At 41.1% G+C, this 27,995-nt stretch overlaps 1 long non-coding RNA gene across 1 annotated transcript; it reads right to left on the reverse strand.

Moving 5' to 3' along the window:
* Nucleotides 1-2,893: 2,893 nt before the first annotated feature.
* LOC117549520 lies at nt 2,894-4,138 on the reverse strand. Its single transcript, XR_004569499.1, has 2 exons — nt 3,757-4,138; nt 2,894-3,293 (listed from the first exon to the last, which is right to left on the reverse strand). It is a non-coding gene; the product is annotated as an uncharacterized LOC117549520 (long non-coding RNA).
* Between the last annotated feature and the right edge of the window lie 23,857 nt (nt 4,139-27,995).

Below are 27,995 nucleotides of genomic sequence, written 5' to 3' on the forward strand. Positions count from 1 at the left end.
CAAACAACTCCACAGTGGCAAAGCCCCGGGGGTGGATGAGATCCGCCCGGAAATGCTGAAGGCTCTGGGTGTTGAGGGACTGTCATGGTTGACACGTCTCATCAACGTTGCGTGGAAGTCGGAAACAGTACCGAAGGAGTGGCAGACCGGGGTGGTGGTTCCCCTTTTTAAAAAGGGGGATCAGAGGTGTGTGCCAATTACAGAAGCATCACACTACTCAGCCTCCCCGGGAAAGTTTACTCTAAGGTACTCGAAAGGAGGGTCAGGCCGATTGTCGAACCTCAGATTGAGGAGGAACAATGCAGATTCCGTCCTGGTCGTGGAACGACGGAACAGCTTTTTACTCTCGCAAGGATCCTGGAGGGGGCCTGGGAGTACGCTTATCCGGTCTACATGTGTTTTGTAGACTTGGAGAAGGCGTATGACCGAGTTCCCAGGGAGTTACTGTGGGAGATGCTGCGGGAGTATGGGGTGAGGGGGTCTCTACTCAGGGCCATCCAATCTCTGTACTCCCAAAGCGAGAGCTGTGTCCGGGTCCTCGGCAGTAAGTCGGACCCATTTCCGGTGAGGGTTGGCCTCCGCCAGGGCTGCGCTTTGTCACCAATCCTGTTTGTAATATACATGGATCGGATTTCGAGGCATAGTCATGGGGGAGGGGGTCTGCAGTTCGGTGGACTAAGGATTGCACCACTGCTTTTTGCAGATGATGTGGTTCTAATGGCTTCATCGGTCTGCGACCTTCAGCACTCACTGGATCGGTTCGCAACCGAGTGTGAAGCGGCTGGGATGAGGATCAGCACCTCCAAATCTGAGGCCATGGTTCTCAGCAGGAAACCGATGGACTGTCCACTCCAAGTAGGGAATGAGTCCTTACCCCAAGTGAAGGAGTTCAAGTATCTCGGGGTCTTGTTCTCGAGTGAGGGACCAATGGAGCGTGAGATGGGCCGGAGAATCGGAGCAGCGGTACTGCAGTCGCTTTACCGCACCGTTGTGACGAAAAGGGAGCTGAGCCAGAAGGCAAAGCTCTCTGTCTACCGGGCCATTTTCGTTCCTACCCTCACCTATGGTCATGAAGGATGGGTCATGACCGAAAGAACGAGATCGCGGATACAAGCGGCCGAGATGGGTTTTCTCCGCAGGGTGGCTGGTGTCCCCCTTAGGGATAAGGTGAGAAGTTCGGTCATCAGGGAGGGACTCGGAGTTGAGCCGCTCCTCCTTCGCGTCGAAAGGAGCCAGTTGAGGTGGTTCGGGCACCTAGTTAGGATGTCACCTGGGCGCCTCCCTAGGGAGGTGTTCCAGGCACGTCCAACTGGGAAGAGACCAAGGGGTAGACCTAGGACCAGGTGGAGGGATTATATCTCTTCGCTGGCCTGGGAGCGCCTTGGGATCCCCCAGTCAGAGCTGGTTGATGTCGCCAGGGAAAATAAAGTTTGGGGCTCTCTGCTGGAACTGCTACCCCCGCGACCCGACCACGGATAAGCGGGAGAAGATGGATGGATGGATTTTCCTTCAAATTACAAAACCTGAAAGTCTAGTTTGAAACAAAGATTTATTTGTAATACTTTTCAATGCGAGAAGTTTGTACCAATTTGGCTTGGGAACCAAAAGGCCGCTGGTTCAAGTCCCGATCGGACCAAATATGTGGAGTGTGGACTGGTAGCTGGATAGGTGCCTGGTCACCTCCTGGGCCGAGGTGTCCTTGAGCATGGCACCTTACCCCAACTGCTCCAGGGTGCCAGAACACTAGCAGCCACTTTGCTCTGACACGGCCTCTCCATCAGTGCATGTCTATAGTTCCTGTTTGTGCATGTGTGTTTACGTATGTGTAATTGTAAAATAACACCAGGGTGAAATAAATAATGACAACAAACAGTCTTAACATAGGCTCACAGACAACAATTAAAAAGACAAATATTACATTGTAATATTTACATTAGATAAAATAAGCTTTAACCCTTAAAGACCTAGACGGAATTTTCGCCTGCCTGACTCTCCTGTATTTATTTGTTTCTCCTAACCTGTTCTAACCTTTTCTTGCAGTCAGCATCAAGTGCCTTACCTCATTTGATTCAGGAGAACCTCTAGTTCAAGTCTGGCTAATTTGAAGTCCAAATTTTACCATAACTTTGTGTGATAATGGCTGAATTTACCAGCACTTTTCAAAAACGCCAGTACAAATGTTGTGTTTTTTTACTGTTTACTCCGCCAGGAACATAGGGATTTTCTTTTTTATTATTTACAAAGCTGCATTTAGATGTTTTAGGCTTTCAAATTAAATTTCATCTGCATATTATGTTCCCTGAGCAAGTTACAGCTATTTATTACAATATTATCCTAGGCGTTTTTCACTGAAAAACGCCTAGGATCATATGGAATAATTAAAACGAAATGTATTTCCATATTTAAATGACTGATCATGTTTTCTCCTGTCAAAAAAGGTTGAGAGAGTAAACAATTAAACCATAACAGATGACATTGCAACAAAAATAACTTGTTTCAGAGATATATATTATCATTTGAACATTGAAATACAAACACAAACAGTGAAACAAATTCAAAGTGCAAATTAACAAAGTCCAAATTATATTAAAACTATAAACAAAGTATTAGGAATATATAGAAAGTGCAAAAGTACAAAGAGCAAATGATCTTCAAACTATAACCAAAATATTAGAAAAATATATAAAGAGCAAAGGAAATGTATCCACATTCATCATGGTCTGGGTCGCTCAGATGTACAGCTCTGCTGATTGCCATGAACCTGTCTCTTGTCATGACAGAAGCAGGAAAGAGAACACTCAGGTGTGATCCCTTCCTCCAGTAGTCACTTACTTTTAGCAGTTTTAGAAGTGCCATAAGGCCGACATACATGAGGAATTTTACCGGCTTTCCCAAACAAACTTTTCCCCCTTAGCCTGCTCCTTTTCAGCATTTTTGTTTGTGTTCTTGCAGATGATATTTACAGCTTGGTTGTTAAAACAATTTCTAAATATTTGTGCAGGAGTATACTCCACACCAACAAAACCTTGGACTCCAGGGGCTCTTTTCGGGCAAAAGTGTGGTAGTTGTTGGGCAGTATCTGGCACGTTCCAAACAGCTCCTGGCTCTTCTGGGGTCAGAGATGTTTTTTTCCTCTTCCTCTTCCTCTCCCTTTCACTGTCAGGGGGGCTGGCATTGGTTTGGCCTTTTTTCTGGATGCTGCACCCTCCTGGCCGCATTCTTTTCCCTCTCGGTTTGAAGGAGGCCTACTGATGGGGACAGTGGCTTGTGCATCCCCTCTCTCATCCTCTGTACTAAAATAAAAGGGAGGAAAATATACAGATATAAATGTCTGAATTTATTTTATTTCCTTTATTGCTTTTATTTCTCCAGTGTCATCCTATCTGTTTTCTAAACACAGTCTCAACTTTTGATTTGATTCACACTTTATCCCTCTGCTAACATTACTAGTTGATGGAATCAGTAACTGAATTGTAATGCAATGAATATAATAACATTAGACCTTATAACAAACAACCAAAGAGGGCAAGCGGAATGAGGCAATACATGAAAGGTATTGCTTGACGTTTTTTTACTGAAATAAATAGTAGCCTCTATTGATAGTGAATCTTGAGCTCAGGACTTCACTTTATGACACAATTACGGCAAATGGCCATCCATTATAAAAACTCTTAGGACTAATTATTTTCGGCGTTATACAGAAACAACAACCGATAAATGCAACACAAACAATAAGAAATAAGCAAAGTTACTCACTTTTTTATCTTCGAAGGGATCAATCCCGTGATCATACTCCTCTTCCTTGCCAGTTGTCAGCTTCAGAATCTGAGGAATCCACCGCTGCATCGCTAAGCGGTCCGCCAGACCAAATAAATTCTACGGCTTCTTCCGTAGTGTAATGCCATTTTGACATGTTGGTTTGAATTTGTCTTGGGATATGTGTGTGTGTGTATGTATGTGTATTTGTGTGTGTGTGTGTGTGTGTGTGTGTGTGACTGTATCTAGATATCTCGTGTTGTATTTATTTCTCTTACGCTGGCAGAATTACTCTTCTTTAGTATTACTCTCTCGTCTCTCTGTTTCTCTTTGTTTATCTCCCGCCGCCAAAAACATACACAGCAACCTATGTTGATTGGTCGAGAAGATGGTTAGGTTTGCCTGGACCTTTACATTTTAAACCTATCCGGACACAGGGGGGTGGAACTTAGTCTAAAACCTTTGCTGTTTGGCTCAGACAGAGGGGCCGCGTGGGTCTCCTTGACGAATCAAGGCTGTAAAATGTGATAACGTTGCCCCGATCACGTTGGAGCCACTGAATCCCGGAAAAGGACATAGTGATACCAGCAAAAAGCCTAGAATAGCCGCTTTACCTCACTTTTTAAATCAGATGGATAGGATTAGCGGTTAAAAAGTTATTAAGCATTTTAGAACGCTACCTCTTTGAAGCCGCGGGCGGCTTGCTCGGCCTTTAAGGGTTAACCTGTTAAGCACTGAGCCTGTTTTTCAGGTATCAGGCTCGAAAATGACATTTCCAGAACAAATTACCATATCTTCCCTTCTAAAGGGGGAAAATTAATAATCTTTTTTCTCAAAGCAATGATAAACCTGTGAGTTGGATGTAGAAAAGTAAGAATCAATATAGATGTGTTTTATTTTAAAGAACATTTAGATTGAACATAGTAAAAAACTGTAAATTATAGTGTCCGTCCAAAAACTATTTTTTACTTATAGTGAAAACTACCCTTGGATGATGGTAAGGTAGACTTTAAGCTTTAGTAATCCAAAGTACAACATATAATAAGTACCCTGTATCAAGATTGATGCAAAACAAGTGACATTTGACCTCTTTAGAGAGGTTTAGCAAAAAAAACTCCACCTCTGAGGTGATTTGGGTGGAAAAAGATTGACATCTCTTTTTGACCGTTAGAATCAAAGGGGAATTTCCACATACACACACACCTTACCATTGAGAAATGAGAGCTATGTGCACACAGTTTTGTATGAGAGTGAACCTATCTCTCGCTTTGACATCTGGAAACGGAAAAGCAGGTTTATTGCTTATGGATTATCAGAAATAATTTCAAAGGGACACAGACACATTGGATTAACCTATGGATTAAACTTCAGCAGCGTTTTTATCGTTTTAATGCCATTGAAGACCACTTTTGACCAGACAACGACAAAGGTAAGCTATTTTGCCATTTTTAGCTACCTAGCACCACATGTTTTGATGTCTGTTCTTGTTAATATCTTCGCGAGTTCTTATCATGGAGTGATACTGTAGGTACCGATCGACTCTGTGTCTTCTCATGATGCTAATCGATGGGTTGGACGTGCAGCTACGTTAACTAATAAGGGTGTTATGAGTGATTTTCTGTGCAGTAATGCGTTAGCATTTTTCCGCTCGTGGCTAATTCAGAGGCAGAACGTTAGCTTTGTGGGTTTAAAAAAAAAAAAAGGATCAGTTAGCTGAGTTTCTTCCCGTTACATGGATATAAAACATGCATAGTTTATTGAATATTAAGATGCCCTCAGATGCTGTTTCCTGGAGATGACGCGTTTTTCCCCCGGTATCGGGGGGGCGGTGTAGAACATTTTAAGAAGCCTATAGACTCATGTATGTTGTATTCTTGGAACGCACAATTCCCTGTTCTTCCATAAAAAGCCAGTCTCTTGTGCCCAATTGCATAAGCTTCTCAGTAATTCCTGGTTTACATTATAACCTCATGTTTCATCCACAGTACTTGTATTTGTTGACTTTGCCCCTTGGAAGTACTTATGCCACTCCATCATCGCATTAAATATTGCAGCTGAGCATTGCTCATGTAAGTTAAGATGAAGAGTGTGCTTTGTGAGCAATAACCTTGTATTGTTTGAACAAACTTTGAGTGGGGTGGCTCGGTCATATGGCTCTGTTTGTGTGCACAAATGGAATGCAGCCTTTAGTTTGAGTCAGCGACTCTTAAGCAGTTCATTTCAGTTCATCCTGTTCGGAAGAAAATCTCTCTTTCTTCAAGTTGGTTTCGGTGATGGCCCTTGTTCGTTTTGTTCTATTGCAAAGGAAAGAGGAGGGGGAGATCCTTCAACATCCTGGTCATGGATTAGGTTCTTAGTGGATGACATCACTTTCTGGGCCATTGCCCTGCTATGTAGCATTGTGCTGTCGGTGGATAAGGAAGGGGGAATCTGGCAAGGACAAACTGAGTCCACAGACAATATGAGTCTGGAACAGAGAATGCCACCTCTCAGATTTTCCTTTGGGCAGGTTGTAAAGGCATATTGATGTATATCCCCCAAATGACTTATCTTCTGAAACCAAATGCGCTTCCTGATGTTTTCTTCTCTATATCATCATTCATGGTGACAATTTGGATATACCTGGATTTCTCGTTTTAGCGGAATTGTAATGAGATTTAGAGTTGCATTCAAAGAACTTCGAGATCAAAGCTGACAACGTAAAAATATGTTTTTTAGAAAACTGGGATCAAACAACCACTTTTTTAATAAAAAGTACAACGTCAGATAGCAGATTAATCAATTTGTGTTTTTATTCCATATAGCTATTCACATGGTACCTGAAAGCTGTCCTCTTCAAATACACAATTTTACTGTTGGACGCAGCCAACAGACACTTCTGGTTTCCCACTTCGGGGATCTCATGGATATTACCAGAGGAAGGGCAAAATCGTGTTTCCCTGTCAGTGTAGCAAGAAGTAGCTAATGAGATAACGCTCCCCTGTTAAATGAACTCCCAAGCTGCAGATGGTATTGAGTCAAGAGTTGAACTTACATTTTAGCTATAGTTAGATTACATCATCCTGGAGTTTTATTACAATGCTAAGCTGCTACAAAGCTGTGTGTATATTTCATAGTGACCCTAGAAAAGTGAACTAATCCTGAATGTTGTCTTTTGTTGATTATTTTTAATAGCTCCGGTCAGTTTTCCATTAGTTCCCTTCATTAACGTTTTTAATAAACCCTCATATAAAGAGTGTTATGCCTGGAACTAAGCCAACATTTGAAACAGAGCCAAACAAAATTGGGAAATGGAAAAAAGGAAAAAGTTCAAGACTATTTTAAGAATGAAAAAACCCACAACCAATTAACTACTGCCAATGGCAAATGGTTGTCTTTGGAAACTCCCAAAAAAACTATGAATTAACCTTTGTAGATCTAAAATGTTTTAAAAACGAGATCTTACATGTTCATACTATAGGAAGATATTATAAAATATGTGAGCCCCCATGTTTGATTGTTAGCAGACAATAGAGCACACACTAACGCTAACTGAGCCCCCAGGGTACCAACGGTTGTACTACGCTTCTTTGTCTGTGACGTAATTTTGGCCAAAAAATACATTTCCCAAACCACATCGCTTTCCCAATGTAAGTGTCCATATTGTCTATATTTCAGTGTTTAATCGTTTTTTTTACGTAATTCAGCCAGGACAAACATTTGAATGGCCCTTATTTAATCATTTGGTCCGAAAAGGTTGTAAATTGCACTAAAACCCATCTCCATACATTTGACTGAGCCAAGACCAGCCGTGAAGGACAGATGATCTTTGGTTTTATGCTCACTAGAATCAGGCCATTTGGCTTTCTGCACCACTGAGTAACTTTCATAGGAATAAAAAGAGCCCCATTTCCGACTGTATCCAGTTTTCTATTTACATGACCCTCACTATCCTTTTGCAGGAGCGATAAATGTCCCATTGTAACTTCCTTTGCGGCCACACTTTTTGTGAGTAGTGTAATTTTTCTCGATAAAAGTTTGAAATTATACTTGTGTGGCCTCTAGGAGCCACCATTTCAGAATCTAATAGCTCTTGGTAAAACCACCTTGGATGGCAATGATATTATGGATAAATAGAAAAACATCTGCATGTTTACTGAAGAGTTAAACTAAAGTTACTTCAATGGTTTGAACCATTGAAGGACAATCATTGTATTAAGAATACAAATGGGATTTTCTAGAAACTTACTTCCTGCTATGTTGTTCACTTTAAGGGTAAGTATGCCGTTGCTTTCAACATCACTATCCAGGTTTGAACTTCTTTCATCACACATCTAAAAGATTATACTTCAACCATACGCCAGTCGGGTCTATAATTAAGTTTTACAGTTTTAATGAAATTATTTTTAGTTCTTTGAGCCTTACACCACCGAGAACGGAAGCATGTTCGCACTAAATGATGTCATTGTTGACATTCTGGTCTCTTTTAGCTATCTTATTAATAGGATTCTTTAGGACTATTAAAACTATAAAAACCGGCAGCCGCAAAGATGTAGATCAAGATACTGCATGTGAGGTAGTGAAATAAAAATCTTTGTAAAGTGAGCTGCCGAGCTCCATGGGAAAGTTCTGACCTGAAAGAAAAAATATTTCAATATTAAAAAGAAAAACATAATTTGGGATGTAAGAAACATATCCAAAAGATATATTTCTCCAAAATGTTTTCTTTTGAAATGAAGATGTGTTCTGTTTGTCAAGCCATAATGTGTGTTACATCAGTACAAAGGACAGGATGTACTTTTCAAAGTTAATTAGTACTCAATTTAACTGGACGCATGTTGTTTGACATTTAACCCTCCTATTGTCTTCGTTCTCCCCCCCTTACTTTGGTGTTCGCGGTCAAATTTGACCGGTCCTGTTTTAACTGCTATTACATTAACACAAAAACCATTAATCATCACCAAATTTCATTTAACACCCTTTCAAACTGTAAATATTGTATCAGACTACTGGTATACATGAAAAACTGCAGTAAATAAATATACAAAAAATAGACACTTGAACATGTATTGCGTGTGCCAGGTGTGATCGATGTGGGGGGATGGGCACATAAGAGCGGGAAATGTGTCAAATTGTTCTGTGTGTTTGCGTGTGCCAGGTGTGATTCACATGGGGATTGGGCACATAAGGGCGGGGGAACACGTGTGTGTGTGTGTGTGTGTGTGTGTGTGTGTGTGTGTGTGTGTGTGTGTGTGTGTGTGTGTGTGTGTGTGTGTGTGTGTGTGTGTGTGTGTGTGTGTGTGTGTGTTTTATCTGATCCGGATGGTTACTAATTCCTTTTCTTTATGGCGGTCATTTTTTACTGGGAACACCATGGGTGTTACAAAGTTGACTAAATCATCCAAAATGCAATGAAAGTGGTGATCAGCAATGTTTTATGTTCAAATGTCTACTGTGAAGGATATCATAAAGCCTTAATGCAATCGAATGTAAAACAAAAAAAGCTATGATTGATGAAAGTAGTAAATCGGTCAGAAGACAGAGGGTTAAACCACAGTGTCATGTCCCCATGCAGAGGTCAACATATGAAGTGCCAGTTCCTACCTTAATATTGGACATGGGAGAAGTATTCTGGACTGTGTTTTGGAGAGGCTAAGGGAGTTTGCTCATCACGATTATATGCATGTAGTAGTTGAGGTGAATCTTTAGCACTGTGTTGCATGGGGGAAGTGACCTGTGGGAGCAGTCTGAGAGCATTAAAGTGCCTTCAGAGCTTGTTTCTCCTTTTGAGTGCATGTTGCATCGTTTCACGGCTAATATTCCTATGACCTCTTGCAGTATCACGGTTCAGTACGAGGAGGACACATTATGCAAATGTTCAGGTTCATATCAGTATGTAGTGTCTCTACTGTGACACGTCTCCATGCTTTAATGTACACAAAGCTCATTCTCATACTGCCTGTGCTGCAGCACCTCTTTTCACCCTCTGTCTGAAACCAGAGCCCAGTCTACTCTGATTGGTTAGCTGGCCGACTCTGTTGTGATTGGTCAACTGCATAGAGAAGTGTCGGAAGAACGGCTCTTAGCATATTATGTAAAATGTGTTGGAGCACTATAGCCAATAGAAGCACATGTGTAACATAGCGATGTCACTATGTAATGGAAGTAAACAAAAGAGTCCAATGGGGGTGTTTGAGGCAGCGGGGGGGAAGGTCTGCAAAGGCCTGCAAAGGCCTGCAAAGGCCTGCAAAGGCCTGCAAAGGCCTGCAAAGGCCTGCAAAGGCCTGCAAAGGCCTGCAAAGGCCTGCAAAGGCCTGCAAAGGCTTACACTTTGGGATTCCAGCCCTGGCAGACCATTTGTATGCACAACACACTACAGTAAAGGGAAAACCCCAAAAAGCATAAAAGGGCTTATTTGGAAGGTTGCTGCAGCTATGCAAACATTTATTGACTTCAGCAAATGACTGCAGTTTTTTTACAAACAATTTTTGTTATATGTTATTATTCAGGAATTGAACCAGCAACGAAAATACAGATCAGACAACTTCCTTAGTCAGGAACTGTTACAACAAACCAACTACTGAGAATGTAACCATCACCTGCATTTAGATTTTGTATTTCTGTTTTTGCATGTACAAATTGATAGATGCAGTATCATGCAGCACCGGATGATTATATTTCCCAACAGTGGATGTAATTATTTATGAATACTACATATGTCGAAGGAATGTTAACCGAGTTGCTATCAGAAGGGGAAATGAGTGTTCAACGTTTGATATCTGACTAATTAAAGTGGAGTTTGCATGCCTGGAAAAAGTGTTATGGTGCCAAATTGTGCCAAACCACAATACTTGTGGTTGAAACATCTGCATCTGTTTGCATAAGGATGCTATTTATAGCCATTTATGTGATACGCTAGTATATTTAAGGATTTATATTTGGTCAATCTGGATTAATGTCTGTTGTGGAAAACACACTACGGCTATGAACCTCATCCAAACAAGGGAGGGGAGTTCTGGATCTGTAATTGCATGTATGCTGTGCCTGACCAAACATATAAGAACTCACATAAATTGGAGATTGAAGCGTAACACATGGCGGATGATGGAATTCACTTCCAAATCTTACTTCATTAACGAGCGATCCTCGTGTTGAATTTGATGCTGGAGCGGGACGACGTGACTTGGAAAGGAGTTGGAACACACCCCCTACACCACATATTAAACAGGTTGACGTTGTAACCACAGTGGTGGAGAGGGGGGGAAGGGAAATACCACATTTGGAGGTTGAGGAGTGTGCGTGTGCAACTGTGTTTGAGGCAAAGCAAACATGTGTGTATGCATGTGCACAGGGCCGCCCCTGGCCAACTTGGGGCCCCAAGCGACATTGTGAGATGAGGCCCCCCCTCCAACCGACAGGAGTGAAACATTTTTTTTTTGGAAACAAAGTAGGCTACTTTGCAAATATAATTCCTGTTTATTATTATTATCAACAGTTACTTTTTTATACAGTGAGGTAAATGGTAAATGTGCATGTATGTCGTTCAGTATGCATTTACAGGTGAATACGTCTGCATTTCCTGCCAAATACTAGCCTCAAAAAGATTAAAATATAATTGATGCAAATAAACTACTTCTACTAATAATAATAATAATCATAATAAATTCAATAATATAAATACTATCTTATTTTATAATAATATAGTTGTAATATAGTCAAGACAAAACATGCTTATGACATGCTCAAAAACTGATATTTCTTAAATCTGTATTTAAATGTAGTTCCCTCTGTCAGCGATGTATCAACAACTACACACACATTTCTATCAGTATTTCTCTGTGTTGTGGTTGACATGATGATGACTGTTAGGAGTTAAAGGGAGAGGCTGAGCATCACCATGATGATGACTGTTAGCAGTTAAGGGGAGAGGCTGAACATCACCATGATGATGACTGTTAGGAGTTAAGGGGAGAGGCTGAACATCACCATGATGATGACTGTTAGGAGTTAAGGGGAGAGGCTGAGCATCACCATGAAATGTGCAAATTGACATAAAAATGAATAAAAGGGGAAAAAATGCTCCATGTTTTTTAGGCTGTAAACTTTAACTGTTATGTAAGCCAACTAGACAGACAGTGTATCACTCTTCCTCCTGTACATTAGCAGATAAAAGGCATAACATACTTGAATGAATGGTAAATAAAGAATGCTGGAAATAACTGCATCTCCATTAGCCTATATGCTCTGCAGAGACTGCCTTCTTCATGTCGTGAATTGCAGCTGATGTTTATGGCAATTGGCAATTTGACTTATACAACATTCGCAAGTTGTACATTTGACTTATACAATAACCCACCTTCGAGTGATGCTCTAGTTTCTTCATGTTTTTTTTTTTTTCTCTCTTGCTTGCTCCGGACTGAAACTGTCTTTTCACCGACATCTCTTCACCTGCACTAGTGGCCGTATCAAAGCCGTGATTGGTCAGATGTCGATTCATTGCAACGGTGTCGGGTTACAGACGTGCTCCCCTTGTCACCTCTCACTCTCGCGGGGGGTGCGTGGAGAACTGAGCGGAGAACTGCGCACAGCAGCTGAGGCCCTCTGGGCGGGGCCCCCTGCGCAAGGCGGGGCCCCATGCAGCCTGCGTGATTGGCCTGTAGGGAGGGGCGGCCCTGCATGTGCATGCTTGTGTATCTTTGCCTGTGTGTGTTTATGATGGAGATAGAGCGAGGAAACAGTATTCAGAGGTCACAGATGTGAGGAGAGAAAGTGCACATTCAGCTTTTCCCAGGGCTTAGACAGTTGGAGTTGGGAGATGCAGGTGGTGCTGCTGAACGTGCTCAAAGGCAGCACACCTGACAAGTCTAATCAGGTCTTATCTGGCTCTGCTACAATGTCATGCCTGTTTGAACCAAGTGGGCCATGTTTCTCAGATCTTTGCCCAGGGATTTTATCTAGGCATCTCAGAGCTATTGAGAACAAAAAGGATTATTTTGGGGTGCTGTAATGTGTGGAAGAGATATCAGTTCCACAATGATGAAACAATACTTTCTGTGCGGCAGTATTTTAACCTTTGTGCCTCACTTTTAAAATAATTCACAAAGAGGGTTAGAAACGTCCTTTCAAGTCCGAAAACGTAAAAAAAGAAATTATACATTAATTACATTTCCGACTTTCACTGTATTAAGTGTTTAGTCCTATACATTACTACCACATTTTGACAAATGACATCGGAAGGGTACATTATTTTATTTGAAGAAATATATAGATTTTTTATCTATAAAATAGAAAAATTGCTTAAAAATGTAAAAACAAATCTTTAACAATAGAGCAAGTCTGTTATTGTGTTGAACAAGGCTAACCGCCTGTATGTTTCTTACCACATAATATTTTAAGTTAGAGAATTTATACTCTGGTCAAAGAACACCAACACAGATAAGCAAGGGGGAAATGGACACGTTAAGTGAAGAGAATCCAATGTTTGAATTTGTATTTACCATATATATGATAATAACTTGTTTTTGATCACCACACCTCATAATTGGCATGCTCCCTTTCTTAATTTAGGAACTAAAACTGTTTTTGTATTTCTACATCAAGTTTGTCAAAAATGACCCGTGTAATAAAAATTAGCAATACTATAATAATAATTTCTTTATAAATAATAATTTTAGCAGTGATTGGACCAAACATATATTCACTATGGAATTGAATAGGAAGCTTTTATTTGTAAACGATTGCAGTTAAAAACACGTTTACCGTGGACAACTTTTCACATTCCAAACTTGTCACAACTCAACTGCTTTTGCACGACTGATTCATGTAAGTCTTATTTTACACCTGTTTTACCTAAGAAGATATGTTATATCTTGTGAAAGATAACAGTACATACTATTTGAACATTACCTGACCTTGTCATCCATTACTAGTGAGGAAGAGAGTTCATGTCATATGTAGTGAAATATTTGTATGTATTCATGTTGGCAAACTATGAATAAGCTTAAAATGGGAAATAATTTGTGTAAAACTGTGAGCTGGATTTGGGGCCTGTTGACATGTGTTTTTGAGGACAAAGGAAGGTGAGAGCATGTATTGATTTGCATTCAACTTAGATCTAGAGATAATGGAACTGAGCTACAGTGATTGGGGAAACCTAAGATCTGAGGTGTTTGTGAAATAATCAAGGAAGTCCAAAAGGGCGGATCAGATAACTAAGATCTGAGGTATTTGTGATCCAATCAAGGAGGTCCAAAAGCGCGGATCAGATAACTCCTCCCATTGTTAGAAAGTATAAACACAGAGACACACGCTGTGTTCAGCCTCTTTCCTCTGGCTGGCACACGTGCAGGTAAATTCGGGATCCCAAAGGTAATTTGTATTAAATTTGTACTGTATTGATTGTATTGCATTGTCATATTACCATTAAAGTAGATTATTGTTTAACGGTTACTTGGTAGCTCTGGATTCCTTCCTGTATTATAACCAGCTTGATAGGGACGCGCGGAGATTTGAAAAGCGGACCAGTTATCCCTTTAAATCTCTAACAAGTGGTGACCTCGACGTGCCAGATATAACGAAGCTGAGGAAGAATCCAGACGACCGGAATGGGTCGGGAATAAACGCTTTCAAACATCTCAGACAATTGGCAGGGCCCTGCACGAACTCTACAAATAAGGTACGCAGACGCCTGTTATGAAAATCGACTGTCTGTAATTGGATACGCTAAAACTTTAGGATTGTCTGTAGGCGTTTCACAGTGTTTTTAAAGTTTAAATGGAATATACAATGCATATTTTACCATGTTAGGAAAGTTATATACAAAACGTAAACGTTGATCGCCAGGTAGACGGAAAGTCCTGCGTAACGTAAATAGAGCAGTTTGGCGCGGATCTACAGGTAGTTTATTCCTGAGTGGCGTGGAGACGGTGCAGTTTGTGGGTTGCGAGGTTTGATTCCTGCACGACAAAACCTGGAAACTCGATACTTTAGATCGGGTCGCCGTTTAAAACTGGGGTTAAATAACAGACCAAGGCTGAAAGCTAAAAGCCAGAGGTCTGTTATATGTTAAATCGAGGGAGAGCGTTTCCCTTTGTCTGTAAAACAAACCAAGCAGTTTGGCGCGGATCTACAGGTAGTTTATTCCTGAGTGGCGTGGAGACGGTGCAGTTTGTTGGTTGCGAGGTTCGATTCCTGCACAACATAACCTGGAAACTCGATATTTTAGATCGGGTCGCCCTTTAAAACTGGGGTTAAATAACAGACCAAGGCTGAAAGCTAAAAGCCAGAGGTCTGTTATATGTTAAATCAGGGAAGAGAACGCGAACCTCACCAAAATTGTGACGGGACCGGCTCTCGTTTCCCTTTGTCTGTAGACTTAATTTGAAAAGCTAACGTGTGAAATAAACATCACATTATAAAAGCTGGACAAACTGTACGGGGAATAAATCTGTGATTTTTACCTAAAATACCTGTGTGAGCAATTGTCTGCGGACCTCAAAAATGCACTCAGAAGAGTGAAGCTCATTTGTGGTCTGGCTGCTGCCATCTAGTGGCTGAAAGGGGGTATCACACCCTTGACATTTTTATATGGTTTAGCTTCAAGCTTAGAGTTTAATCATTACATTGCTGGCCGGTATTGAAGACGGGAAGCACGTTAATAGTAACAACGACAATAGCCCAGTATATTAATACAAGTGAACACATATTAATTAAGTCAGATAAATAAAAGCGAAGTTAAAAAAGGAACATGTTGGCACCTTCTTACACATTGTGTAGCCGTGCCGCCACCTTTCCAGAAACGGCACGGCAGTTAGAACTGATTTTGGAAAACTGGTACAAAACAATAAGGAATTGAACATGTTTTACAACGACAGCACCAGGAGATGAGTAAACTCAAGAATCTGTAGAGTGTAAATACATTGTGAAAAACATATTTTACACTCGAACTGTTTGCACATCATAGACAAGGAATTTAGACAATATAAATAAATGTTCAGCAAAAGTAATAAGTATGGTGGAAAGTAGACATAGGCCTACACTTGATTCAAATTTCATTATGGTGATCTGATTGGTGTGCTCTGCAGGTTTACTATTGTTCGAAGTAACAGTGGGATTTAAAATGAGAGAAAATATGGAGATGTTCTTTCATAGTGTGTGGAATATGTGATGCTGGAAACATGTAAGTATTTCAGAGTTGTGTTGGGTAAATATGTAGCAATGGATGAAACAATTTTTGGAGTGAGTTTTTGTAATATCATTAGTAGACATTAATTATGTTGTTTAGATGGCATTTAACAACTAAGACAGATAGTATGATTAGAAAGAGACAGAGTGGAAAGGGTTGGATTTATTTAACATCAGTGTGCTAGACTTCTTATAGGTAATGCGTCCCGAGACCTGGACTCCCCCTCTGAGTTAGAAAGGCTACGATCCCGACCCTCCAAGCAGACAAAAGACCTAACCCAACAGGAGACTCCTCCTTCTCCATCGTACAGACAGAGAACCAGAGCTGCAACAACAACAACAACAACAACAAGACTACATCAAGACTGCAGCCAGAACTATCTCCACCTGTGGCATCCAGAACCAAACAGCATGCTGACATACAGAGAGATACTCTCATCAGCCCCTCAGACAGGGCATGAAGTTCCAAGCTGAGCCACGAGATTTGGCACAAGAGCAGAGTGTGGGACATGAGAGCAGAATCCGCCCTCCATAAAAACAGCAGAGAGACTGTAAAGGAGGAGTGCAACAACAGTGGCATGATGGGGCTGCAGAAGTAACTGGGCCAATGGCTGCCTAAAAAAGTTACAGCGGATGGATTCAAAAGCTGATGGACTGAAGAGAAGACAGAATCAGAGGAGTTGGCATGGTCGATTAGAAGTGAGGAGGCCGGGGTCACGGCTTGAGAAAACCAGGGGAGGAGAAAAGGAGAACGGGAATGAGTGAGTTACACATAAACACACTTATTCACAAAACGCACATTTAAATAACTTGAATTAACTTCATAAATATGTAAAGACAGAAACATTTATTAACCATGAATTAATCAATTGGTAAATTAAAAATAGCAGTAAAGAGGAAACTATTAAAGTAAAATGAGAATCATCCTAAAACACACTGAGGGATAAAGGGGAAGACATGACAGAGTAGAACCATATTCTTCAATCTTTTAACAAATCATTCTTTAAGAGATTTTTATTCACGTGTGAATAAAGTAGTGATCTCATTGGTTACAATATTGATCACCATTAAAAGGATAGTTTTAGGAACCACTCTATAGGACAAATCTTTATTTGTATGGATAATGTTAAAGGGAGAGCTGGTGCCAAGCCACATATACAATTCCAATCTAAAGTGTTGTTTTCACCATTGTAGCATAGTTATTACCATAGGAGGGCTTTAAGATGGAAATATAAAATTACTTCTGTTTTAAATCCTTGATAAAGGAGGGAGTAATTGTTGCATGTGCGGACACCCAAGGTTCCACACACTGCTAAAGAGTTTAACATTGTTTTTTAAGTAGACCAGAATTAAAGATAAATGAGTATAATGAGCTATGAAATGCAGAGCGACACAGATCCTAGTAATGTTTTGACTCAAGATAATAGTTATGTACACAAGTTTCATCTTGAAAATCATAGTTGAAATCGTGAATTAATAAATGATGGCGCTCCATATATACATATTTTTGTAGACAAAGGATACTGGCCTATGCTGAAATGTCAAAGTCTCTGCAGAGCACGACACATGGCCAAAAAAGACGGAGACCAACTGACCTTTGACCCTGACCGACAGTGTAACTTGACAAGGCACTGTGGATGACTGACTCTGGGGTGAACCTGACCAAACTTGACTTTACAACCTGACGGTGTGAGTGTGAATGTGAGTGTATGTCTGCATGTGATCAGTGCAACTGCATGATTTAAAACAATAACTAACCAAGCATGTTTTTGGACTAACATATTATTTTGGAGCTCCAAGGGAAACGAGAGGTTTCCTAAAAATTCCACAAAAAGGGGAAACCGCACATGTGACCCGGTTCTAATCTACTTGATGATATTTTACTCTCACATGAGTTGGCGGTTTGCAAATGTAAAACAAAAATCTGAAGATTCTGTTTCTTTTAGGCCTGAAGGACAGAGAGGAACACTTCTTTCACTGAAGTGTTTACTGTGGAAATAATGATAATGATGTCAAATTGTAAATAATGTTCGTTATGTCCCTAACCAATTACCTGACAGTTTTTGTTCCCCTCCCCATTACAGGGTTTTGTTACACATGATTTAATGTGTAAAAAGGGGGGAGTGTGTATAATGTATAAATGTCAACATGGCTGTAATATTCACAATTTAAATGTTTCTTTTAAGGATTGACAGAAACCTTCCGCCCCAACCCAGATGTTCAAACTGAGCATTGAATGTAATTAACCTGCTCCATATCTGGGGATAAGATACTGTTTGATGAATGTTGAGATGTTTCTAAATATTGATTTGAATTATAACAGGTAACACAGAATCAGTGGCCAAGGGGCTACTGTGAGAGATGTAATTCCAGAATAGAATACCGAAGAAGTTGACCTGTGATAATGAAACCATTTTTTTATATTTTAACAGACATTAGAGTAACTGAGGGTTGAAATGTAGAAAGAACATATTACAGTTAAAGCTAAAACATAGTAGTGTATTGAGACAGAATTTAATTTAGACAACATCATGTAACTAGCCTGGTAAAGAAGTAAAAGCCATAGACTTTATTGTTTAGGTCATTATGGGGATATACATTTCATCTAAATTCATAATAGAAAGACATTTGATGACAGTTTGTTGGAATTCTGTATTCATTTTTTCAGCGTGATAATATCTAAGCACTGACAGGTAAAAGCAGTATCACCAGGAAATCATTCACTTTGTTAGTATCATGATTTTGGTTGTTTTTGAATCCATAACATTAGTGTGTTTCTTTACCAGAAACATTAGCAGTTCATATTATATTTGGATTTTAAATAGGATTTCATTTAAAAATAAACACGGATGCTTGTCAGAAATTCAGAGCTATTGAAATATGTTATTTAGTTTACCTAAAGATGTTGGGGTTCTTATTTAGTTGGCACAATCCAAGTATTAAGATTCTGAAGCTGCACTGGCAGATAGGAGGTCTACAATTAATTTAGAATACCTGTTCACAGATGGCTGTTGTTTCAAGACACCCCACCAACAGGCTCCAAGTGGGTCAAAACAGCTGAGCGTAGGCTTGAGGGAGTTGTATCAGATTTCTCCACACAGGTTGCTGGCGCTAAAAGGGGGACCCGAGAAGCACGAGGCCGACACAGCAGAGTTCGTCTGGCTGAAAGTCATCAGGACAAAGTGGCTCAACTCCAGGCTCTCCGGCCCAGACCGAGTGACCCAGCGGACCTCTCATGCCGTCTGCCTAGGAGAAAAGGGGGACAGCTCGTACCACGGGAGCCAGTGTGCGGCGGGGAAACCACCTGCTAGGACCAGGGGACGACATCAGGACGGACGTGGCCCTGGCAGACGTGGACTACTCGGAAGCAGCGGACTGGAGGAGCAGGACCCTGGAGACATCCTTACAGCAGACGACCCGGGAGGCATCATCAGCGGGCCGGAGAAGGAGGAGGAAGACATCTCTCTAGCAGGCAGCCCAGAAGCTGCCGTCAGCGGATCGGGGGGACAAAGACACGGCAAGCCAGGACGGCACAGGGGACTTGTCGATGCAGCAGAGGAGTCTACTTCTCTCTGATCAGTTCCACCCGTGAAGGGAAAGCCGCATCTCCCCCTCCCTATTAGCTGTCCTTGTGGGCTATTCCTCCGAGGGGGGGGCTGATGATTCTAGCACTCAGCTGCCCCCTCATGGTTCCTTCACTGCCATGAAAAGTGGTGTTCTGTCTCCATGAAGGTTTCAAGTACTCTAAAATACCAGCTTCGGATGGATTTATACAATGTTTGGGGGACGGACACAGTAGAAAATAATGACAGTGGGTATCTTTCAAAATGCCTTGTTTAAGTTTATCTCTGGAGAAAGAGATAAAAAGGGGGATTTGTAGTGAAATATTTGTATGTATTCATGTTGGCAAACTATGAATAAGCTTAAAATGGTAAATACTTTGTGTAAAACTGTGAGCTGGATTTGGGGCCTGTTGACATGTGTTTTTGAGGACAAAGGAAGGTGAGAGCATGTATTGATTTGCATTCAACTTAGATCTAGAGATAATGGAACTGAGCTACAGTGATTGGGGAAACCTAAGATCTGAGGTATTTGTGATCCAATCAAGGAGGTCCAAAAGGGCGGATCAGATAACTCCTCCCATTGTTAGAAAGTATAAACACAGAGACACACGCTGTGTTCAGCCTCTTTCCTCTGGCTGGCACACGTGCAGGTAAATTCGGGATCCCAAAGGTAATTTGTATTAAATGTGTACTGTATTGATTGTATTGCATTGTCATATTACCATTAAAGTAGATTATTGTTTAACGGTTACTTGGTAGCTCTGGATTCCTTCCTGTATTATAACCAGCTTGATAGGGACGCGCGGAGATTTGAAAAGCGGACCAGTTATCCCTTTAAATCTCTAACACATATTACATATGAGGAGCTGGTCAAATGCTGCTAGTGTACGATTATTATATATCGCAACATCACAATGGAAAACCTCTTCACCAGTATCCCTCTGGCTGAGAAGCTCCTAGAGAAGAACATGACCATTGTGGGGACCCTTCGCCAGAACAAGTCAGACATACCACCTGTCATGAAGCCATCCAAATTGAGGGAGAAGCATAGCTCAGAATCTGGATTCAGTGGCAACATGACCATGGTGAGCTATGTGCCGAAAAAAGGGAAAGCTGTTGTCCTCCTGAGTGCTGAGGTGCATAGTGCGTAAAAGTGACCAAAGCTCCGCTGACTCAATAACTGCAGAGTTCAAAAACCAGCTCTGGCATTAATATCAGCACCAAAACTGTGGGAGCTTCATGGGTTTTCATGGCCGAGCAGCTGCATCAAGCCGTATATCACCAAGCACAATGCCAAGAATCAGATGGAGTGTTGAAAAGCATCACTGGACTCTGGAGCAATGGAAATGTGTTCTGTGGAGCGAATGCCAGAAGAACGTTACCTGCCTGACTGCATTGTGCCAACTGAAACATTTTGGGGAGGAGGGATAATGCTATGGGGTTGTTTTTCTGGGGTTGGCCTAGGCCCCTTAGTTCCAGTGAAAGAGATTCTTAATGCTTCATCTTACCAAGACATGTTGGACAATTCTATGCTTCGAACGTTGTGGAAACAGTTTGGGGAAGGCCCTTTTCTGTTCCAACATGACTGAGCCACACAAAGCAGGTCCATAAAGGCATGGTTGGGTGAGTTTGGTATGGAATAACTTGACTGGCAGAAGAGTGGAAGCTGTTGTAGCTGCAAAGGGGGGACCAACTTCATATTAATGCCTAAGAATTTGGAATGGGATGCCCTAAAAGCTCCTGTAGGTGTAATGTGTAGGTGGTCCAATACTTGTGTCTATGTAGTGAATGAAGAGGCGCATGGAGGGCATGCCCCACCTCCAAAAGCACATTACAGGGGCAATGGAAAGATGTGGGCTAAAAAGACCAAATGCACACATCTCCCAGCCACATGTTTTGTTTGGTCCAAATAATTATTTATAACATTATTATTATAGTATGTTTTTTGTAATCATTTTTATCAAACTCGCATACATGGGTCATTTTTTACCCATGTATGCAAACTATTAGAAATACAAAAACTGTTTTATTTCCTAAGTTAATGTAGAATGAAAATTATGACGTGTGGTGATCAAAAACAAGATATTAAATGAATACTTGGAATATTAAATGATTAAATAAATGGATTTTCAAAAATATAGCTAAGAAACACACAGCCATGCATGAAATAACATTGTAGGTCAATACGAGTCATTTTTTAACCATGTTGTCCCTTAGAAGGGGTTTGCATAGCTTGAGTATCAAAGGGTTAAACAAATTTGAACCTCTAAATTACAATTTCTTGGAACAATATGTGTTTGCCTGTCCACATGCAGAGTTTCCTGGTATAGAGAAGTCAATAAAGGGTCATGGTTAAACCAAAGCAACCATCTGCATTGTGTGCTTAACTGAGTGTTACAAATATTTGAATGATGTGTTCTGCATGTCTGCTTTAAAAAGAAAAAACTTGATTTGACCGCATTGGGTTATTCTTGCGGTATGTCTGATAATTTTTCAAGTGGAGTGTGCCAGAAACTGACCCCGACAACATTAGGCTTGAGATGAGCTGCGGCTCGCCTCGAAAGTAGACGAGAATAGCCGATTGCAGCCGGGGGAGCTCTCAAAAAGCTCGCCTGAAGTCGGACAGCTCGGAGTCCACTTGACTCGGTTTGCATTTATAAAGAATGCACAAAATGTGTTTAATCGTTAATGTCAGATATGTACTAAGTAAATACATTTGTTCCTGCTCAAGATTAGATTCAACTTTATTGTTATTACACAGAGTACATGAGACAACGAAAATGCAGTTTAGCTTCTCGCCGTGCAAAAAGCAGTAAAGTGAAAAGTAATGTACACAATCTACAGAATAAAATATAGAACTAGAGAATGCAATTCCTGAAGAAATCGCTAGTGGGAATGCTTTATGCTGAAAAGCTGGCGCTAAACTGCTATGCTGAAATGTAATGTGTAAGAAGAAAGTGAAGAATTTAGATTGAAATGATACATGAACACTGGGGGCTTGAATGTGTGATGAGAGAAGAAAAGAAAGTAAAAAGGCTTGGAAAAGCAGCAGAATATTTGAACTGCAAACTTTTGAACTAACTTGATGGCGAATGATCTGTCGCCATGCCAACGGCATTTGATGACATCCCATAATACGCTTAGATGCGTTGATGGCTGCATCGTTACCAAACCTGTGAAGTTTTGGGCTGTTTGGAGCATTTTCAATGAAGTTATGTGAAAACTGTGTTTCATGGTGAGCATTGTGTTGCCATGGAAACACATTTAACCATTATCTGAAGTCTGGTGCTGTTTTGACCCTTTTCATAGGCGTTAGGATAACATCGTGTTTTATGGCGAGGGATGCGTTTCCATGGAAACGGCATATGGTGAGAGGTCAGATTTGACGTAGAGCTGTTGAAGATAGATATTAATTTCATGATGATAAACATTGTGGAACAATGATGAAAAATGTGAATGGATGTGGCGACGTAAAACTGCCACAAAACAACAACAAACTTTTGCCGAGCCAATTGGAGAGTTTCATCAGCAGCACGGGGTAAAAACCACCAATGAGCGCTCAGCTCGAGATACCAGCGAGTCGTTTCCCATCAAGCATTTCACTTCTACAGCTTGTGGAGAGAAACTGCTCCGCCTCGCTCTTAAGGCTGCCGGCGTCTTTGTCCCGCGAGATTTCAACGTCTCATGCAGTCGAGCCTCCAGAGCAAGTCGGACAAAATGACTAACCATCATGCAACACACTAGCAAGATGCCGGTCGCAATTGTGCAGGTCTCGCTTATCTCAGATGAGCCTAATAACTGGATGACTTCAACTGTTCGAGGGCCTTTTGTTTTGTCTGACAAACCACATTCATATCGAGAGGTCAGCTCAATAAATATAACACATCAGATACTCCCTGAACTTCAACAACACTGACAGCAAATTAATTCTTGCTTGTGCAACACCAGCCGAAACAAAGTATTTGTAATAGTAATTTTGTGTCTCTGATGAATGCATAAGTGAATGCATAAGTCTTCTTCTCATGTGTTTGCACAGAAATGTCATGACCTTGCCTCCCCTGTGTAATCTTTCAACAACCTTCGGACATCCCCGATAAAAAAGTTAATGTGGGAATGCATGGATGTGAACTCAAAGGCCTGTTATATTACACACAGGCTCCGCCCTCTACTGGACTCTATGGGTACTACTCTCTATCATGCTGTGCGTGCTTTCACCTACTGAGTTTACGTAAACGTAGCCGGCCAATCGGGGCGAGCCTACCTGAATGCGCGCGCAGGCCCACAGTATATAAAGGCGGCTACACCCGCCGCCCACTATCCTTTTTCTCTTCAGACGAGCTGACAACCGAAGAGTTAAACGAACGAAGATTAGAAGATTAGAAGGAAAAATGGACTCACCATTACTGGAAGCTCGGCAGTAGTAATAATGATACTGTTTCAATCACATTAGTATGCATACAAAGTGACAGATGGACACGCCCCCAATTATGCAAATGAGCTAAGTCCCGCCTCCCATTGATCGACATCCTTTGATGTGGGGGTGAGGGGTCATCACCCCCTAGGGGTGAAATGCCCCCCTGTGTAGCGCCTTTGTTCGAGATCCTTTTGATGTGTGTTATGTGAAAAGCCCCCGGGCTAGCGCCTTTGTTGTCTAATTATTTGATGTGTTGATTAAGTCTATTTGAAGCTGTATTTGTAGGCCCCCCTCAGAGCCCTTTTGTTGTCTAATCTAATTATGACGTCTAATCTAATTATGATGTCTAATCTAATTAGCCTTTGGTGTTTGCCCTTTGATGTGAAGTGTTATAACAGGCCGGTGTGACTTCACACTGGTGTGCTATAAACCTTTGATGTTAATCTCGGTGTCTCTTGGAAGTTATGTGTGAGACTGTCTACCCAGCCCCCCTCCCAGCCTCTCCCCCTTTTCTACCCCTTCCGGGGCTATGACGCAACAAATAGTGGGGGGTGGAATTAGGTAGAAATACGCTCAAACTAAATAACAAGACAGCAATTCCATTTACCCAGTCACCTTTTCAAAAAAGAAAAATGGCAAGAGACGCCTCGAATGGGGGTTAATCAGCCTGTGACAACTTACAGCCATCCGTCCGTAGCGTCAGTCAAGAAACGAATGCAGCAGCAGTGCGGGGGTCAGACGCCTACAGTCTCGTGCCCTCTTTTGGTCATGCGCGCGTTCATGTGTGTTGGAGGAGGGGCTCTGTGACGAAGTGGCAGATTTGCCCCCGGTTTGACTGCAAAAGACTCTCACTTTTTACAGAGGGCTCCGCCTCCCCCTCAACATAACAAGTCCCGCCCTCCTCACCAGATCATTTAAAAGTAAGGGGATGGAAATAGATGAAAAAATAAATACGCTCAAACTAAATACAAGCCAGTCATTTCCACTCATCAAGTCACCTTTCAAAAAAGAAAAATGGCCAAGAGAACCCTAGATATGGGTTTAATCAGTGAGACGCCTGTGACAACTTACCGCCACCCGTCCGGAGCGCCAATCAAGAAACTAATGCAGTATCTGAGCCGGGTTCAGACGCCTCCAGCCGAAGAACTTCATGAAGAATGGACTCTGAAAAATGGCGATGTTTGGGGTTATGTATTCAACTATATGGCGAATTAACTGCATTTCTACAATCTGAAGAATGGAGAAACGTATGGACCCCGTAGTGTTAAAGCGACACTGACCTCAACAGATTGGGCTGTGTTAACTCTGGTGTCCTCCAGAGATCTCCACGCAACCACTGTATCGGAAGAAGTAGTGCATCAAGAAACAGGCGTGGAACCCGCGGTGTACAAGATATTTGCAAATAAAAGCAAAGAAACGCAGACAGCATGCGAGATCAAAGAAGAGTTTGCACCGCTGCCCCTCAAGGTGGAAGAAGAAGAAGGAGATATTTCCCCGCCGCCAGAAGTGAGAAGAGTCCTGACAAGCACCGTCTGGGAAACTAAAAGCGGACCATCGGGGCGATGGTATTACCGCGCAAGCCGTATGGTGACGCTGGGGAAGGACCCCTCTGATGATTTTGTTTTGGAGTATTTCAACTCTACATGCGGGGTTTTTCAGACATCCTTGCGGGTGCCTCTGACTGCTTGGCTGAAAATGATTGATGGAAAAGCTACAAAGCTTAAAGAACTTTTTAAACAGAGTCAGACATCGATCGACATTATACTGGTGAAAAAGACTCTCACTTTTGCAGAGGCCTCCGCCTCCCAATCAACATAACAAGTCACACCCTCCTCACCAGATCATTTAAAACTATGGACCCCCTCAAAGAAAAGCAGTGTGTTACCAATGTAAAAAGAGCGTCAGGGGTTGTCTTACGAAAATGTGTTATCTCTGTATCAAGATGATGTGTTTAAAAATGAATTTTGTGAAAAATACCAACTGGGTGAGAGACGTCATAAAGACACTCATTTTAACCACAGTGTTTGTTCTCTCCAAATGTTTAAAGATTGTTACAAAATGTAAAAAATAAAAGGTCTGGAGACTAAATTAATTGAGGTGACTCTGTCTTTATTAGGAAAACAAAAATATAATACAAATGGTTTAAGGGGTAAATGTAAACATATTGGACTTAATAGTCTAACAAAATACTTTATCTGAATACATTTTTTCTTTTTTAAACGCACTTTTTGAAATTATTTATTTGTTATTTCAGTGGAACAGTCCAGTTTTTGTTAACATCAATGCTTGCGCTATGACTGACATTGATATGGCTGACATTGATATGTATCAACCTCCATCTACTCCATCCGAGTCTCCAGGGGAATCAACAACTTGGCGTTCATTCGGTTCAATACGGCCATTCGGGACGCTCTACAACCGGGGCCTCATACGTCACATATGGTGACATAAGATATTTGCAGTAAAAAGCAAAGAAAACGCAGACAGCATGCAAGATCAAAGAATTAGACAACAAAGGCTATACATTGTGTTACTTAGATACTTTTAGACATACTTTGGCGTATGCAACACTTGTTCAGTTAAACAAGGTTTTTTCTTTTCTGATAACCTTACATATTTTAGTTATTTTCTGCTACCAAGATACTTTAAGATACACCTTGATGTACGCAACACTTAACAAAAGGGTATAATATGAAGTACTTGGTAAGGAAGGGGTTTTTCTTTAAGGGGTGCAAAAACTTTAGAACAGGGTAAAATATTCATTAATTTGTAATGAATTGAGTTTTCTTTCTTTTGATTTTCAACATACTATTTGTACACAATTACTTTTCCATATTTCTATTGCTGCTTGGTTGGAGATGATTGATGAAAAAGCTACAACGCTTAAAGAACTTTTTTTTTTTTTTAAAACTCTCAATTCTATAAATGACTGCCCCCATTCAACGCAATAAACCCCACCCTCCACTCAGCAAATCATCTAAAACGAAGGACCCCAGTAAGATGACCGTTGTAAACTAGACATGGAGCTGAGAAAAACCAAGACTCCCCCCGCGAGTTGCAGCCAGGAACAGACTCATGGACTACCACCATCATCACTACCATTTTGGACACCCGAATCTTTTAATACTACTGCTGCTGATTTTGCTCCTTGGGCCAAAACGTCTCTGTTTATAGACACAGTGAAATCGGTGTTGGTTGATATTGTGGAGAGGGTGATACATCGGTACAGAGAAGAAATATGCAACGAGTGCCGAGTCAGTCACCCCGGCCAGAGGCAACACGATTTCCTGAATGACATGTCCGATTTTTACTTCAGAAACAATTACAACGCGTTAATGAAAAGACTCTGGCTCACCGACTTCATTACTGAGATCGACCAGACTCTTATTGATAAAGACATTTTCACGGATGATTGGAGGATCCAAGGTGCTTCGGAGGCTTTTCTTCACAATCTCAAAAACTGCAGACGCCTCAAGGAGAGACTTGAAAATACCCATGCCGAGTTGGAGGGAGAAGAAGAAGCCTAATAACCAGCAGTTGACTGAAGCCAGGGACTTGTTCGATACATTGACTTTTTTCTTTAAAGTAAAATGAAAATGGGAAACTACTATGCAAAACGCTCTGTATATATTGAACAGAATGTAGTCAATACCCTTTTAATAAGTGTGGTGATGAGGACGATTGAAAACAGAACGAGTAGTGACCCCTGTGTAAAAATAATGGCTGAAGTTTGTAAACTGGAAGACATTTTCGATATCGTTCGTTCTGGCAGTACTATTCCGGGTCATTGGGAAACGATTGTAAATGAAACATTTAAAGTGGTCCTGGAATCTTCATTTTCCGAAACATTCTGTAACATTACCTCAGAAATGAAACAAACATCAAAAGTGTATCATGTGCTCTCAGTGTATGCTCTGTTTGTAGATGTAATGCATCTCTGTGCAGAAAGCAGCATACACATGAATATTCTGACTGAAGTGAAAAAACTCCATCACGATATCTCCAGTAATATGGGGAATTCTAAGCTGGAGACGGTCGTGCGGATGTTGCAATCGGTATAACTATTTGATTTTTGTGTATGAAAAAATAAAAAAGTGTTT

This window comes from Gymnodraco acuticeps, unplaced genomic scaffold, assembly GCF_902827175.1.
Source record: "Gymnodraco acuticeps unplaced genomic scaffold, fGymAcu1.1, whole genome shotgun sequence".
In the NCBI taxonomy this organism is placed as follows: Eukaryota; Metazoa; Chordata; class Actinopteri; order Perciformes; family Bathydraconidae; genus Gymnodraco; species Gymnodraco acuticeps.